Below are 13,291 nucleotides of genomic sequence, written 5' to 3'. Positions count from 1 at the left end.
TAGTCATATTTCTACACTTACACTGATGTACAACTAATGATATTTTATTTTTAAGAAATCATTATTCATGTTAGAAAATTAATAGTAAGATTGCACTGAAAGAGTGATTTGGAAAATAAAGCTGTATTGTGAGGTTAAAAAATCATTGATCATTGATTTTGTGCTTGTATAACTGTAAAAACAGAAGCAGTTCTACTGAACGCCATTTCATGAGTCTACATAGCAGAAATAAGCCTCCTGTTTAGTTCCAATGGCTTACTGACTCATTACAAGTAAATAATAATTACAGAGAGAGGTAAATGTTAATTTAAAGAATTCAAAAAAGAGGCCTTTAATTTGCTCTTTTTCCTGGCCTGTATTCTTAAATTATGTGCTACTTATGGTTTCTGGTTGTCATGATGCTAAGCTTTTTGTGATCTCGTACCAATGAGAGTCATGAATACAACCAGCAGATGATTTTGTTTCTAAATTATATTTGTAATTGACCAAAAATAATCTTTCATTCTTTCCAAAATATATCTTACATTCACTACCTTCTACACTGCTTTTCTTTTAAAATAGTCTAGATTCACAGCCCCTGCTCAGGGACCTCTTGAAACACAGAATTTTCTATCCTTAGAAAAGTTCCACGTATATACCTTATGATTGTGTAGCTCAGACCCCATCTGTTCTGTGAAAGTGGGAGGGATAAGGCATTCATTTCTTTCTATCTCCCTTTTTTCCCCACTCTGGTTCAGCTCATGTCAACCAGAGAGCTAATTGAGAGCTGTCATCTAGTGCAACCCCTGCTGACACTGAACGGAAGTCTTCAAAAATAATTAGCAAAAGATTGGAAGTGACACAGAGAGAGGAGAAACATGTTAACTTTGAGATTTATTTATAGTGTTTGGGGTGAAAATACAGTTCCTATGGAGGAAGAAGAATGCCTGAGTATTATGACATCTTGGTTCCCTCTATTTTGGTGCTTTGCCCCGAATATGATGTCCAAAGTGAGTCAGTTCCCTGAAGGCATAGCAATATCGCTCACAAGGAAAACCACAAAGCAATAGTCATTGCAAACAGACATTAATAATGTTAAAGTTAAATAACAACAAAAAGTGTAGATAAAAAAAAAAAAGTAACAATGACTATGAATATACTATGATTCATACTATGAATAGAGGTTGCTTCATGTTCTCATATAAGCTAGATATGTCAGCATCCAAACAGAAGGACTCAAGTGCAGTACAAGAACTACTCTAGAAACATTTTATTTCCCAAGAGAAATAAAGAAAATGTACTTTTTCAACAAACATTGTTGAATAAGCAATCAGTTGGGATACTGGAAAGAAAAAGAAAAAAAAAAAAAAAAAGCTAACCCATTAACCCATGCAACTAATAGTTCTTAAAAAATGCAGTAATTTGTGATTAACAACAGGGATCAAAGATACAGGAGCACAGCTGTGAATATTTTTTGTTTTCATGCTAGTGAATGTTTTGGTCAAGTGGGAAGTTAGAAAATATGTCAGAATGTGAGTCACAGCAGACAAGTAATGCGCGCATGCACACACACACAAAGTGAGGCAAGAAGTTAATGTTCCAAATCAGAAGGCAAAGGAGCAAAGACATTGGAAGGGAAGATATGGGGATATGGGGATACGGTGGTAAAATCCTGACAAAGGAACAAGGTTAGATACAACTTCATCTCCTTCTCCATGCCCTATCAGTAGCACAAGAAATTTATTAGTTTCTACACCGCTAGTGGCAAATCCGGCCCTGAAATAGAGTATTCTATATACCAACTTACTAACCTTAACTGCAACAAGAGATATCATTATGCCAAAACTTAAATCAAAGTAATCATCTTGGAATATATCAAGGAAACAAGTAGCAGCTCAGAGAATGTGGTTGTTAATGGATGATATTAATGCAGTGCAAAATGGAAAAAAAAAAATGTTTTGGAAAGCTCAGGGAAGCACCAGATGCAAAAACAAAGCAGCACACTAATAGTAAATGGCATGCCAAATCAACAGCGGGACATCAGTGAATGCAACAGACTACAGAGACATCCCCAGCACTGTGGAAAGAAAGAAAACAAAACTGAAAACCAGACAAATTTAAATTATATAGACAAAACACCATTAGGACAGTTAAAAGTAGACTATCAAGGGAAACTATCTAACCTAGCTATGCTTAAAATTCAGAAGTGACATTGCCTTAGCTAAACTACCACTGAATACATGAACTTAGTGACACTGGATATGGGACAAGAAAATTTCTACAGATAGCTGCAAGACCTAAATTAAGAGAGAGGAGGAAAAAAAAAAAAAAAAAAGCCAAATACTCACAGCAAGACTTTGACAGCATGTCACAAATTCTTACAATGAACTCACTATAAAAGACAAAATATATTGAAGGGCTGGGATATTTTCAGATGTGTTATACTAGACAGAGCACTCAGAGGACTGCAGTCCTTGCCTCAGAAAGCAGGAGGTGTCCAGTGGCTTTTGGCAGACTGGGAGCTCTGTCAGGTTGGCTGCTTGGTTTCGTATGGTCTCAGGAGCCTCCCCTTGGTGCTTCAGGCACCTGGTTCTTAATAATGTTATGTATGAAAGAAAAGAAAAGAAAAGAAAGGAATCAGAGAAGTCAAAAGACATTCCTGAAGTCAGAGAAACCAGAAGTTGGGTAAATGACACAGTAACTATTCAGAAACATGGGTCTAAATTGTCTAAATGAGGTAGTGATTAATACTACTAAATACCAAGAAATGGAAGGAAGAATGAACTCTGGCACTTCAGTGCAGAAAGACTGACGTGTTATATGGTATAAGAAATCCAATTATCTTACTACATGTTGAACAATACAGAGTAAATACTGATGCTCAGGGCAGGGGGTGGGGTGGGGAAATGTGAGAGAAAACACATCAGTAAGATCAGTAAGACCAACAAATAAATTTGTATTTATATTACTAATCAGTGAATGTCCTGCTGGCTTTAGGAAATATTCAGGCAAAGACAAAACAAAACCATGGCAGATAAGGACTACAACCTCACTTGTCTTTTAGAAGAAATCAGAGTAGTAAATCTAAAATTTAAAGATATAAATGCGTTTAACTGCAGTATCACATTTGGGACACTTTTTAATCTTTTGCTGTAATATAAATATAAAAATAACAGTGAACACAAGACAATAGATACGTGTGCCTAAAACTGTGAAATAGATTCAGTGATAATACTTCTTATTAGATGCATGCAAAGGCTTTGAGGCATGTACCAGACAAATAAGAGCTGTAGCTACCTTGCTTTTGAGTCAGATTCTGTAAATCTAGCTGCTGGTCACCAGCTCCCCTGTCCTATGCTATGATATGAATAAATAGCCAAATTTCCAGTGTAATGCCAATGAGTCAATGCTTGTGGCTTTGTTTTAATGAAAGGAACAGCTGGTAGCTTTCGTTTCAAGGTCCCTATGGCAAGCTGAACAGAAATACATACAAATGGAAAAGAACATCAGGCAACTGTGTTTGTGTGTATGAAATTCATACATGCATTCAAGGATAAGAAACAGAAAACAAGAAAAAAATGTCAAAAAGCATTTTAAAGTATACTCTCAAGCATCTTTAAAACATGTTGTTGAAAGAAGGATGCAGTGTGTAAGGTCACTGATTTCCTTCATGAAGTAGCCCTACAGTAGCTACAATAGAGCTTTTGAATAGGTAGAACCTCAAGCAAATTAGAATAGAGAACTATGGGGAAAAAATATCTAAATAACACTGTACCAGTTCCAAAATGAGGACATAAAACAACAACAACTACAATAACAAAAAATAATAATAACAAACAAACAAACAACAACAAAAAAAAACAGCTATCTTAAGGTACTAGCTCCTATTCTCTCAGAGGAGCTGGACAACAAGGGAGAAGGCTTACTTTATTTCTGCTGTTTGATAGAAGTGTATATAAAACAGCCAGTTCATAGTATCAGAGTACTAAGAACAGAAACTTCCCCAAGAATACCTTGAATTATTTCTGAAATTGAGACCTTTTTTCAGAAAACTAGTGACATCTACAACAGCAGGTACACTATGACTAGAGAGGTATGGAGGACAGACACTGTTTTCACACCAGATTTCCCATTTCACATCTGAGCTCCTTTAGAAAAATAATAATAATAATAAAATATAATAAAAATTTTGTAGGAAAAAATCTCATTTCAGAAATTTAACTTTGCATTGTGGCGGGACTACCTAATTTAATTAAATTTAAATATTTTAATGGGGTCATTTCAAATAAAAACTTGAAATAAAGTATCTTTCTCTCTCTTTCTACATATATACATATCCTCCATTCTGATAGTAAACATTTTTTTTTCCAAATTCTTTTCACTAGAAAAGTCTGAGGAAATCTACATGTTTATAAATGTCCATAATTTCAGTGGAAAATTGCTATCAAATGCATTCCCATTGAAATTACTCTAACAAGCTCATGTACATGAATCCAAAAAGCTGATAAATAATTGTTGTGTACAGCAGAAACAACCTCTTTATTACAGAACACTGTTTAGATTTCTGGGAACCAGGCAAGCTCCCAGACACTACCACAGTGATTGTTTTAGACCCAGCAATGACACATTCTAGGCATATAGTGCCAAACTGCATAGTTTTTATTTGCACGTTTTAATTGGGGTAAGTCTGTGCAGCTTGCCTAACAGAGGAACTCCAGCCACATCACAGTAAATGAAAGACAGTCTAATGGCCGCACTCACCAACAGCTGAACATATTAAACCAAAATAAAATAAATCCAAGAAAATACATCTCTGATGAAACAGCACTCTCAGTGAGGGTCTTAACAACACTTCCGTATAATGGTGGATGCTAAATTGTGCATCTACCTTAGTGTTATCAGACATTACCTCATTACATCTAGGTGTAACAAAAATGGATGCTCCAAAGTGAAAGCCTACTCTAATTAGTATATATAAGATCTGCCAACAGTTCCAGATTTGTTTTTTTGTTTGTTTGTTTTGTTTTTAAGAAAAGTAATGTATTTGGAAGGATGTAGTACATTAAAGAGATAATAGTTACATAGTCATTCATATATCATGGCAGAGGATGGATATATATTTTATAAAAATGTGGATGTATCATTCCATTACCTACAGAATACAGACATACAGACAAGGAAGACATATAATAAATATAGACAGGGAAGAATTATGCATTTCTCTGAGCCTCAGATGACAGCTGCACAGCAACACTAGCCCATCCCCAGCAAATAGCAGAGACTCTCCAGCACAGCATCACCCAAAACCCAAGAGGTTTTTAATCCCTTCAGAATGCCAGATTGAGAATTATGCCTGAATAACTTTGTGCAGAGAAGAAAAGAACAAAACAATTTATGAGCTAGTCATGAGTTAATTGCTGCTGAAGAGGGGGGCGGGGGGTGGAAACTAGTTTCTGCAGGTTTATTTTTAAAGTGGTACAGCTTCTGGGTATAAACTACATACATAAACAGTTTATAAAACTCATGATGATATCATTCATGTTAAAGTAGACCTGCTGCAAACTGTACAAGATCTGTTTTGCATCATGGCAACAAAATGTTTCAAAGTAAGCTTTAGGATAGTGTGATCTGTATGTTATCTAACATCAGACAAACTAACTGTAAACAGAGCAATAGGAAGAAGTTTGCTTGGAGAACATTTTCTGATGTGCAAGGTGAATCAATTCTTGCATGTCTGGATGAGCAGGGATTTGTGAAAGAGAGGGAAGAGGAGTTTCCTCCTATGAACTTCTCAGCTTTCACCTCGGGCACTGAGAAGCATTACAGGATTGACAGGTTGCAGCATATGTTTCTTCTGACAGCAAATATGAGTCACATTCTGCTCATGATACTCAGAAACAACACAAGGTAACTTACTGGGATGAGGAGAAGGGTTTCTACAGAATACTTTGGTGACCTTGATCCTACTAGAATAACAATAAATTCAGGGTAAGCAAAGGGTACATTTACAGTGATAGGTATGCAGACAGGTCCAAGCATCTTTTACAAGGTTCTAGCTCCATTCAATTCCAGTTTATTCAGGAAGTTTCACTTCCAGAGAGGAATTTGGGTCTACCTGCACACATCTCTATGGACATATTCCAAAGGGACAGTGACTATACATGGGCCGCAGAATAAAAATTATTTTTTTCTTTACCTCCTCCTATACAATAGCATTAGTAGTAAACCCAGGGAAATTTTCACTACACATTAATTTCTTTCAACAGAGCATTATGGACAAGCTACTTCAGCCTCTGCCTCTTACCATATCTCATGTGTTCCTGAGCCATTCAGAAGATTCAGACTAGCTCTGAGGATCTGTGCGTCCTACCTCACCATACTCTGAACATCAGCACAGCTCTCCTACACAGGAGTGCTGTAAAATACAGCACTGTGCTCAGTGTAAGAGCAAGCACAAGTAACTTGTGGACATGAGGAAAGGGGAAGTACTACTAAACTATGTATTTTACTAGATGGAAACCTCAAGCATCACCTGTCTATTTCCTTTTTCTTTAAAAGTGAAAGATGTCTCACTTGAATTGGGAAGTTCTGAAAAACATAAATTGCACGATTACCAATAGCCTTGTGTTGTGTGTTATTCCAGCTACTCTGAAAAACATTCTGCAACCAAAAGGTAATATCTCATTTTATTTCATGTTTGTCTGGCAAGAAGTCATGATAGATTTTATTTTAATGCATCAATGAAGTGCCAACACTGTTTCAGATCAAAGGGAATGCTTACTTGTAATCACAGAGTTAATACTATTTTATTCCTGTGTTCACACAGATTAAAAAATCATTAATGTATAAGGTAACAGTAGCAAAGAGTTTAAAAGTTTTTTTCTGTGAGTACATGTATGTCTATAATAATTCTGTAATTACTGTGTTAAGCCCAGTAAATTTCTAAACATGCTATCATCCTACTTTCTTCCCAGGCCCACCCAGATAAAATTTGCTGCCTCACAGATCAAAACAAGATATTACAGAGTTTAAACTAAACTAAATCATGTTTGTCTACTATAAGGAAGAAAGGATGCTGTTAAGAGAAGATGATGGGAAAGAATATTTTATTTCTCTGTGCTATCAGATATTACCTACTGCTGCAGTCAGATTATTGAACTATGTATACTAGTGATTTGCTCTGTCTCAAAACTTGTTGAAATTCAGTGTTCATTTTGTAAAAGTTGTGGGTTTATTTGAAGTGTTAGATTTTTATGTATCTCCTGACAAGGATCAATAGTTACAATCCGTCCTTCCACATTAAAGAACCAAAGCAAATAGGCTGTGCTTCACAGCTCAGGATGCGATGTGGCACAGTAATAAAACCTGCCATATTGACAGAAGTACAATGTAAAGCAAAATATGATATAAAATATTACACTGAAGATCTGGAACAATTCCTGTGGGTCTCTAAAAGGGTACATGGTTCTAACACAGAAAAAGCAAGCAATAGTGTAAGAAGAAAAAAAAAAAAAAGAAAAAAAGGAAAAAAAGTGAATAAATGAAAAAGATGTTAAAGCTCAAGTCATGGTGTAATATCTTTTCTATTAGCTTTACTTTGTCTTCTATAGCAGCAAAAATACAGATGTCTACACTACATTCTTCTGTGTATTTAAAAACAATGAAGTGTTCTTTTGCAAGACATAAGTGACTATAGCAGCTTTTTCCCTTGTTGCATGTCTAGACCTAAAATGCATATCAGTTACATTTCTCTAACTCCTTTTTACATAAATTTATCCTTTTAAGTTGAGGAGGAAGACAAAATAATGGCATAAATCTCAGATCTTAGTGAAAAATGACATACTAGCTCCAGGAAATCTTGCTTTGTGATGTGACAGCCAGGTAACCAACTACCCTAAGGTCACTGCATTTGGTCTCCTAAGAAGCAAAATTATCCATAACTCCTCTGAACAGTAAATAACAATGTTTTTTTAAATTTTTTTTTTAATTGATCTAAGCTTAGAAAAATATTCTACCAACAGACAAAGCACTAAGCTTTGTTTCACACACATAGGCAGAATACTCATTCCAAACTGATGATCAAGAAATCAAAATAGTGTATTTGGTGGTGAAGACTTACTGGGATCAGCTGTCCATGCACACTGGATTAGGCACACGGGTGTATTTTTACCTAGCATTAAGCCAAGATTATTTGAAAGACCTTCACCCAGACTGTTTCTCTGATTTACAGGATTTGAACATGATTCTCATGCTTCTCCAAAGAGCAGTCTCCAGCCAGGCAGTGAACCAAATAAAGTAAAATTCCTTTAGTTTGAGAAAAAAAAAAATAAAAAATGATATTGAACGGCCCAATTATCCCTATCAAATGGCTAACATAGCTCTAGATCATTAGGATTTGTAATGTGCTTAATCTCATGCTGCTTGGTAGTTAGACCATCCATCTGAGAGATGAGTGAAGTGGACTTATTCTCCATGCAAATGAGAGATCCAAAGGTCTCCCTGGGAGAGTTTTTAATTATTTTGTTTTGTTTTGTTTTGTTTTGGGGGGTGGAGGGGGCAGGGAACAACCACCTATACTTTGTGCATGCATGGGCAGCTTCAAGGGCAGGGTCTTGTGCCTCATGGACACGTTCAGGACCTTGGAATTTGGTCTCTAAGCCTCACCTGTCTTAGTCACATCTCTTTCTTTTTGTTTCCTGATGGACTTAACTCATCTATGTCTTTAATGTTTATAAAAGTCAGATTACATATTTACATGTCCTTCACATCACTGGTGGTCATGACTGAAATGTAAAGCTGTAGGTATGAGTGAAGGGGTAGAGGCAACAAGAAGGGACCCAAGAATCCTCAAAACCCAGACACTGACCTTAATTACAAATATATACATACACTGCTCTCTGATTGGAAAACAGTTATTTTTAAAATTTTGAGAATACCTTGCTTCAGAGTTACAGTATAAGTCCTTTGGAGAAACCTATGGAAAGACTGTTCCTTGACATTTTTCTTCACTTTGAGTACTCCTGATTCTGGAGCTGTTATACATATATCAGGTAAATCAGAGTATATTAAAAAACATTTCTTATAAGCCACTAACTAATTACCTGGCTGAACCTGAACTAATTCTGAATAGAGTGAGTGTGTGGTCTTTGCTTATATGTCATTACTGACCTCCAGTGAGTTGACTGCAGTTAGCTTAAGCATTTCCTTGTTCCATCCGCAAGTTTCTGCATATCCCATTACAAAGTGCATGTGAACTGCCTGGTTAGCTGGATCAGATTCAGCTGAGGTGAAAAGGGTCAATGATCTCTGAACAAGAATAACTCAGGAAACAACACAATGGATTTCCCCAATGTGCTGAACAAGATTTCTATGGCCTAAGCTGGTATCTCATAGGTTTACTGGGCTCTCATCCATTCAACGAGTTACTTCTATATTGCTCTGTATAAGTGATATGAACTGTCAATGTCCCCTTTAAACATGTGGACAATTGCCCATTAACTTTTAGGCTGAGAGCTACCTCCACTTACAGCCATTAAGTGGGAGTGTCTTCCTCTTCTTCCTTACCTGGACCAGAATAAAGTTAGTGACCAGGAAGAAACCAGCTCAGCATTCTATCTTAAATATCCAGAGACTCTTCTTGTTATTTTTTCTTTCAGTGTTTGACAGGCCAGATCTTTTTCCTGTTCTGCATTGAAAAGCATGCCTACATCACAAATACACTTTAGATCTGGTCAGTTCATTAGCCTTGCTAACAACAGAAGAATCCTCTTCTTAAATTCACTGTGAACCTAATTTTTTTTTTCTGTCTTGCATTTGTTCAAAGCCTTATGGAATAGTCATGGTATGTTTTAAACAAGATCAGTAACAAGCAAGCCAAGTCTGTTTTTAAATGAATTTGACCATAGTCTCTACTATATTCAAATGACCATCCTCACTCACAGTGTTTCTCTTTTGCAAAATGATAAACAAATAGTTTTAACAGATTTGATACAAGGGAAATTTTTCTATCTCCCTGTGGATCAGCCACGCTTCCAGGAAGGATTTAATTTAAGCTGTGCACTAAATCAGAGTTAATAGGAGAATGCTACCTTCCTAGAAATGTCATCTTGCAGAGGGGTACTTCCAGGAATGCTATTGCAAAAACATGGCTACAACTCATCTGTTCAGTAAAGCGGCAGGTCTAGATTCAGCATCTTCTCTAATCAAGGCAAAACTCTCAGCACGGAAGCCTTGCTGTGCATCCGGCACCTAGGGCATGGAGTTTTGCCAGTTTCCAGTGCTCCAGCTGGTTCTGCTCCATTCTCCAGCCCTACCAAGAAATCCTTATCCTGTCACCCCAGAAAACCAAACCACTGCTTCTAGGGCTTGGGGAAGATGCATGGGAAGGAAAGGAAAAGCTTTTATCTATGCCCCCTTTGTAAGTGCTGCAAAGCCAGAGATATGTTCCCAAGAGGTGGGAAAAGGCTGTGTGCTCTGGGACTGAGCCACTTTACATGAAATCCAGCACTAGTGGAAAAGATGGGACTTGAAGTTGCTCATGGCAAATCTAGTCTGACTTGATATAAACTTCAGACATTTCTGTCATATTTTATCCTTTATTGTATTTTGCATCTCAAGAGGAAAAAGCCCATGGAAGAACCTACCTTATCCACACTGTTATGCAACAATCAGTGATTAAGGGAAATTTTACTATGAAGCATTCTTTAATGAAAAAGTGTAAAATGTATTAATAGTTAACAGTAAACATCCCTGTACTGTTTAAAAATATACAGTTGTGTATTTGGTCAGGTCATCATACATCAAAATCTTTGATTGGATGACCTAACAAATTATTTTGGTAGCTGCCTGTGTACAGTTGGTCAAGCTGCAGAATGTGCTGTAACAAGCCCCATGCTACCTCTTTCTGTTTTGCTTAACAATGTTTCCTATCTATATCACCATGTATGGAAAGTAAAGATCGAGGGAGAAATTATACGTATGTTGCATATCTGACATCAAAACTCACAACAGTATCATCCCAACTTGGCAATTTGTATGTCTGTAGAAAGAAGTGCAAATGAGTTTTGTCTGAACAGCAGAAACATCCATCAAAGCAACACCAACAATTTTCACACTTCAATAATTAACATTAATGAGAAAGTCACTCTGGAGTGACTCCCCTATGAGGTAATCAGCTTGGACCAGGCTGAACCAATTTGGAACAACAAGATATTCCCCCACTCCTCTGATCATGAATTTATCTGCTCCTTCCCCAGCTGAAATAAATTAACAACTAAACCATGCAGAGTCTATGTAGGTCACACAGTTGATGTACTACCTACTTCAGCCTCCTGAAAGAATTCATTTGTTAATACTTAGCAGCTGTGACAGTCCCCCTGCACTGGAGTCATCTGTCCAGAGTGTAACGTAACAAAGCTGGCTGCTTCTTTCCAGCAAGAGCCCTTTCTGAAAAATCAGATGAACAGGTGATCCCCAAGATCTGGCTCTGTGCTCCGAGATGCCATTTCGTAGCCCAGCTGCACTGTTTGCTTCAGATACACCAGGACACAACAAAATGCACTGTCATTATCATTTCTCTGACAGAGTGTGGGTGTAAATAATGTGCCCACATTAGTGAAGCTCTGGGGATCTCCATGGAAACATTTAATCATTGACATTTAAGCTCCTGGTGTCGATAAGGGAAGCAGCTGACTCCTGACCTATTACTAATGGTTTATCAAGGTAGGAAGCAAGACTTTTTTTTTTTTTTTTTTTGTCTTGACCTGACTAGAAATGATATAGTGACAACGTATGCTACTGTATCTTTCTTCTTCCCTCTTTCTCCTCCTGAGCTTAGGTTGCAGTTTTATATATATGTGTGTGTCTACATAAATATATAAATGTATTTATTTTCCTTTTTTCAGTTATGTCATATTGGGACAATGTGGGATAGATCTGACAGAAGAAATGCTAACCTCCCAGACTACCCTCCAAAGTAATACAGATAACTTTTTTTTAAGTTTTTAATACATAAATCCAGGAAGGTCCTTGGATCTTGATGGGCAAATGGCAGAGACCCCTGCAGGAAGTCACACTTAGGTGTCAGAGCAGTTCTTGCAGCATCCCTAGCATGCACATGCACGCCCACACCCACTGATCCACATGAACAGTTTCATTGGAGCCTCTAATGAACCCAGCCTCTATATGTCCTGTGTAAGAGAGGAATTGACTTTTAATGGGCACTGCTGTGCTTGTTGCAGGCCATGTTTGGATTGCCATTGCCTCATCCCTGGCAAATCCACTCTGTATCAGAAACTGATGTGCCGGAAATTCAGGCTGGTCTAAACTTTTCACCAGTCAGGAGCTCTTCCAGATTCTTTACTCTCAGCTGCCAGACCACTTCCAGTACATGAGCCAACGTCCTGGTCTGCAGCAACTCCTTGTTAAGTCTTCCCTCACAGAGCAGCCTCAACCCACCACCAACCAGAGACCTCCTCTCTGATTTTGAAGTGACAGCCAAGCCTTAAAACAAACATTTCTGTAGGCTGGTTTTGTTTTGAACTGACAAAAGTCTCTAGTAGTGCTCTGTCAGTCTGAAACCCAGTCTTTCTCTGCCACCCAGTTTCCACTGAGATGGTGGCACCCTGATGGCAAACATATATGATCAGCTGGACTCCAGCTGTTAATTAGTCACAGTTTTGGTCCCAGAATTAGGGCTGATTTTGTGCTGGCTCTGACTTTGGGTTGTGCTTCATTACAGAATGTGATTTGGCTTAAAGGAAAACTCTTAAGTATCTGGCTTGTCCTGTGGGAAAAAAAAAGCTCATCATTCAGTTACTGTCTTTATTCCAGAATAATTCACAGGATTCATTCTCGCTAGGGTAACCATATATAGCTCTTCTTACATCTAACTTAAATGATTGGATGCAGAAAAGATAGAAAGTCTTACGCTGCTACGTCATACAAATTAAACACTTATGACTGTTTGGCCCATGTACAATTAGCAGATTAACCCTGTGTCATTCCTTGTAAAATGAAACGTAACATTTTGGTTGCAAACCCCACTATTACATGTGCCATCTTTGCTATTTTTATGGCACCTATTCATGCATGTGATGGGGTAGAATTTGGTGATTCTTCTGTTTTTAAACTTACTCTCTATTCATTAACCTCACTCATTATAGTCCTAGGGTCTAGTTAAGTCTGACTAGAGCACAGTGTCAGTTTAAGTCCATACGAGGACCATGGACTGGGTCAGATGATAAGGTGCTTTCCTGCCTCTGCTGTAGCCCTGCCACCTAATCTTGTAACTTTTTGTCTTGTGACTATGAAA

Source organism: Anas platyrhynchos, chromosome 1 (genome assembly GCF_047663525.1).
Source record: "Anas platyrhynchos isolate ZD024472 breed Pekin duck chromosome 1, IASCAAS_PekinDuck_T2T, whole genome shotgun sequence".
Classification (NCBI taxonomy): domain Eukaryota; kingdom Metazoa; phylum Chordata; class Aves; order Anseriformes; family Anatidae; genus Anas; species Anas platyrhynchos.
This window is presented reverse-complemented; position numbering follows the sequence as displayed.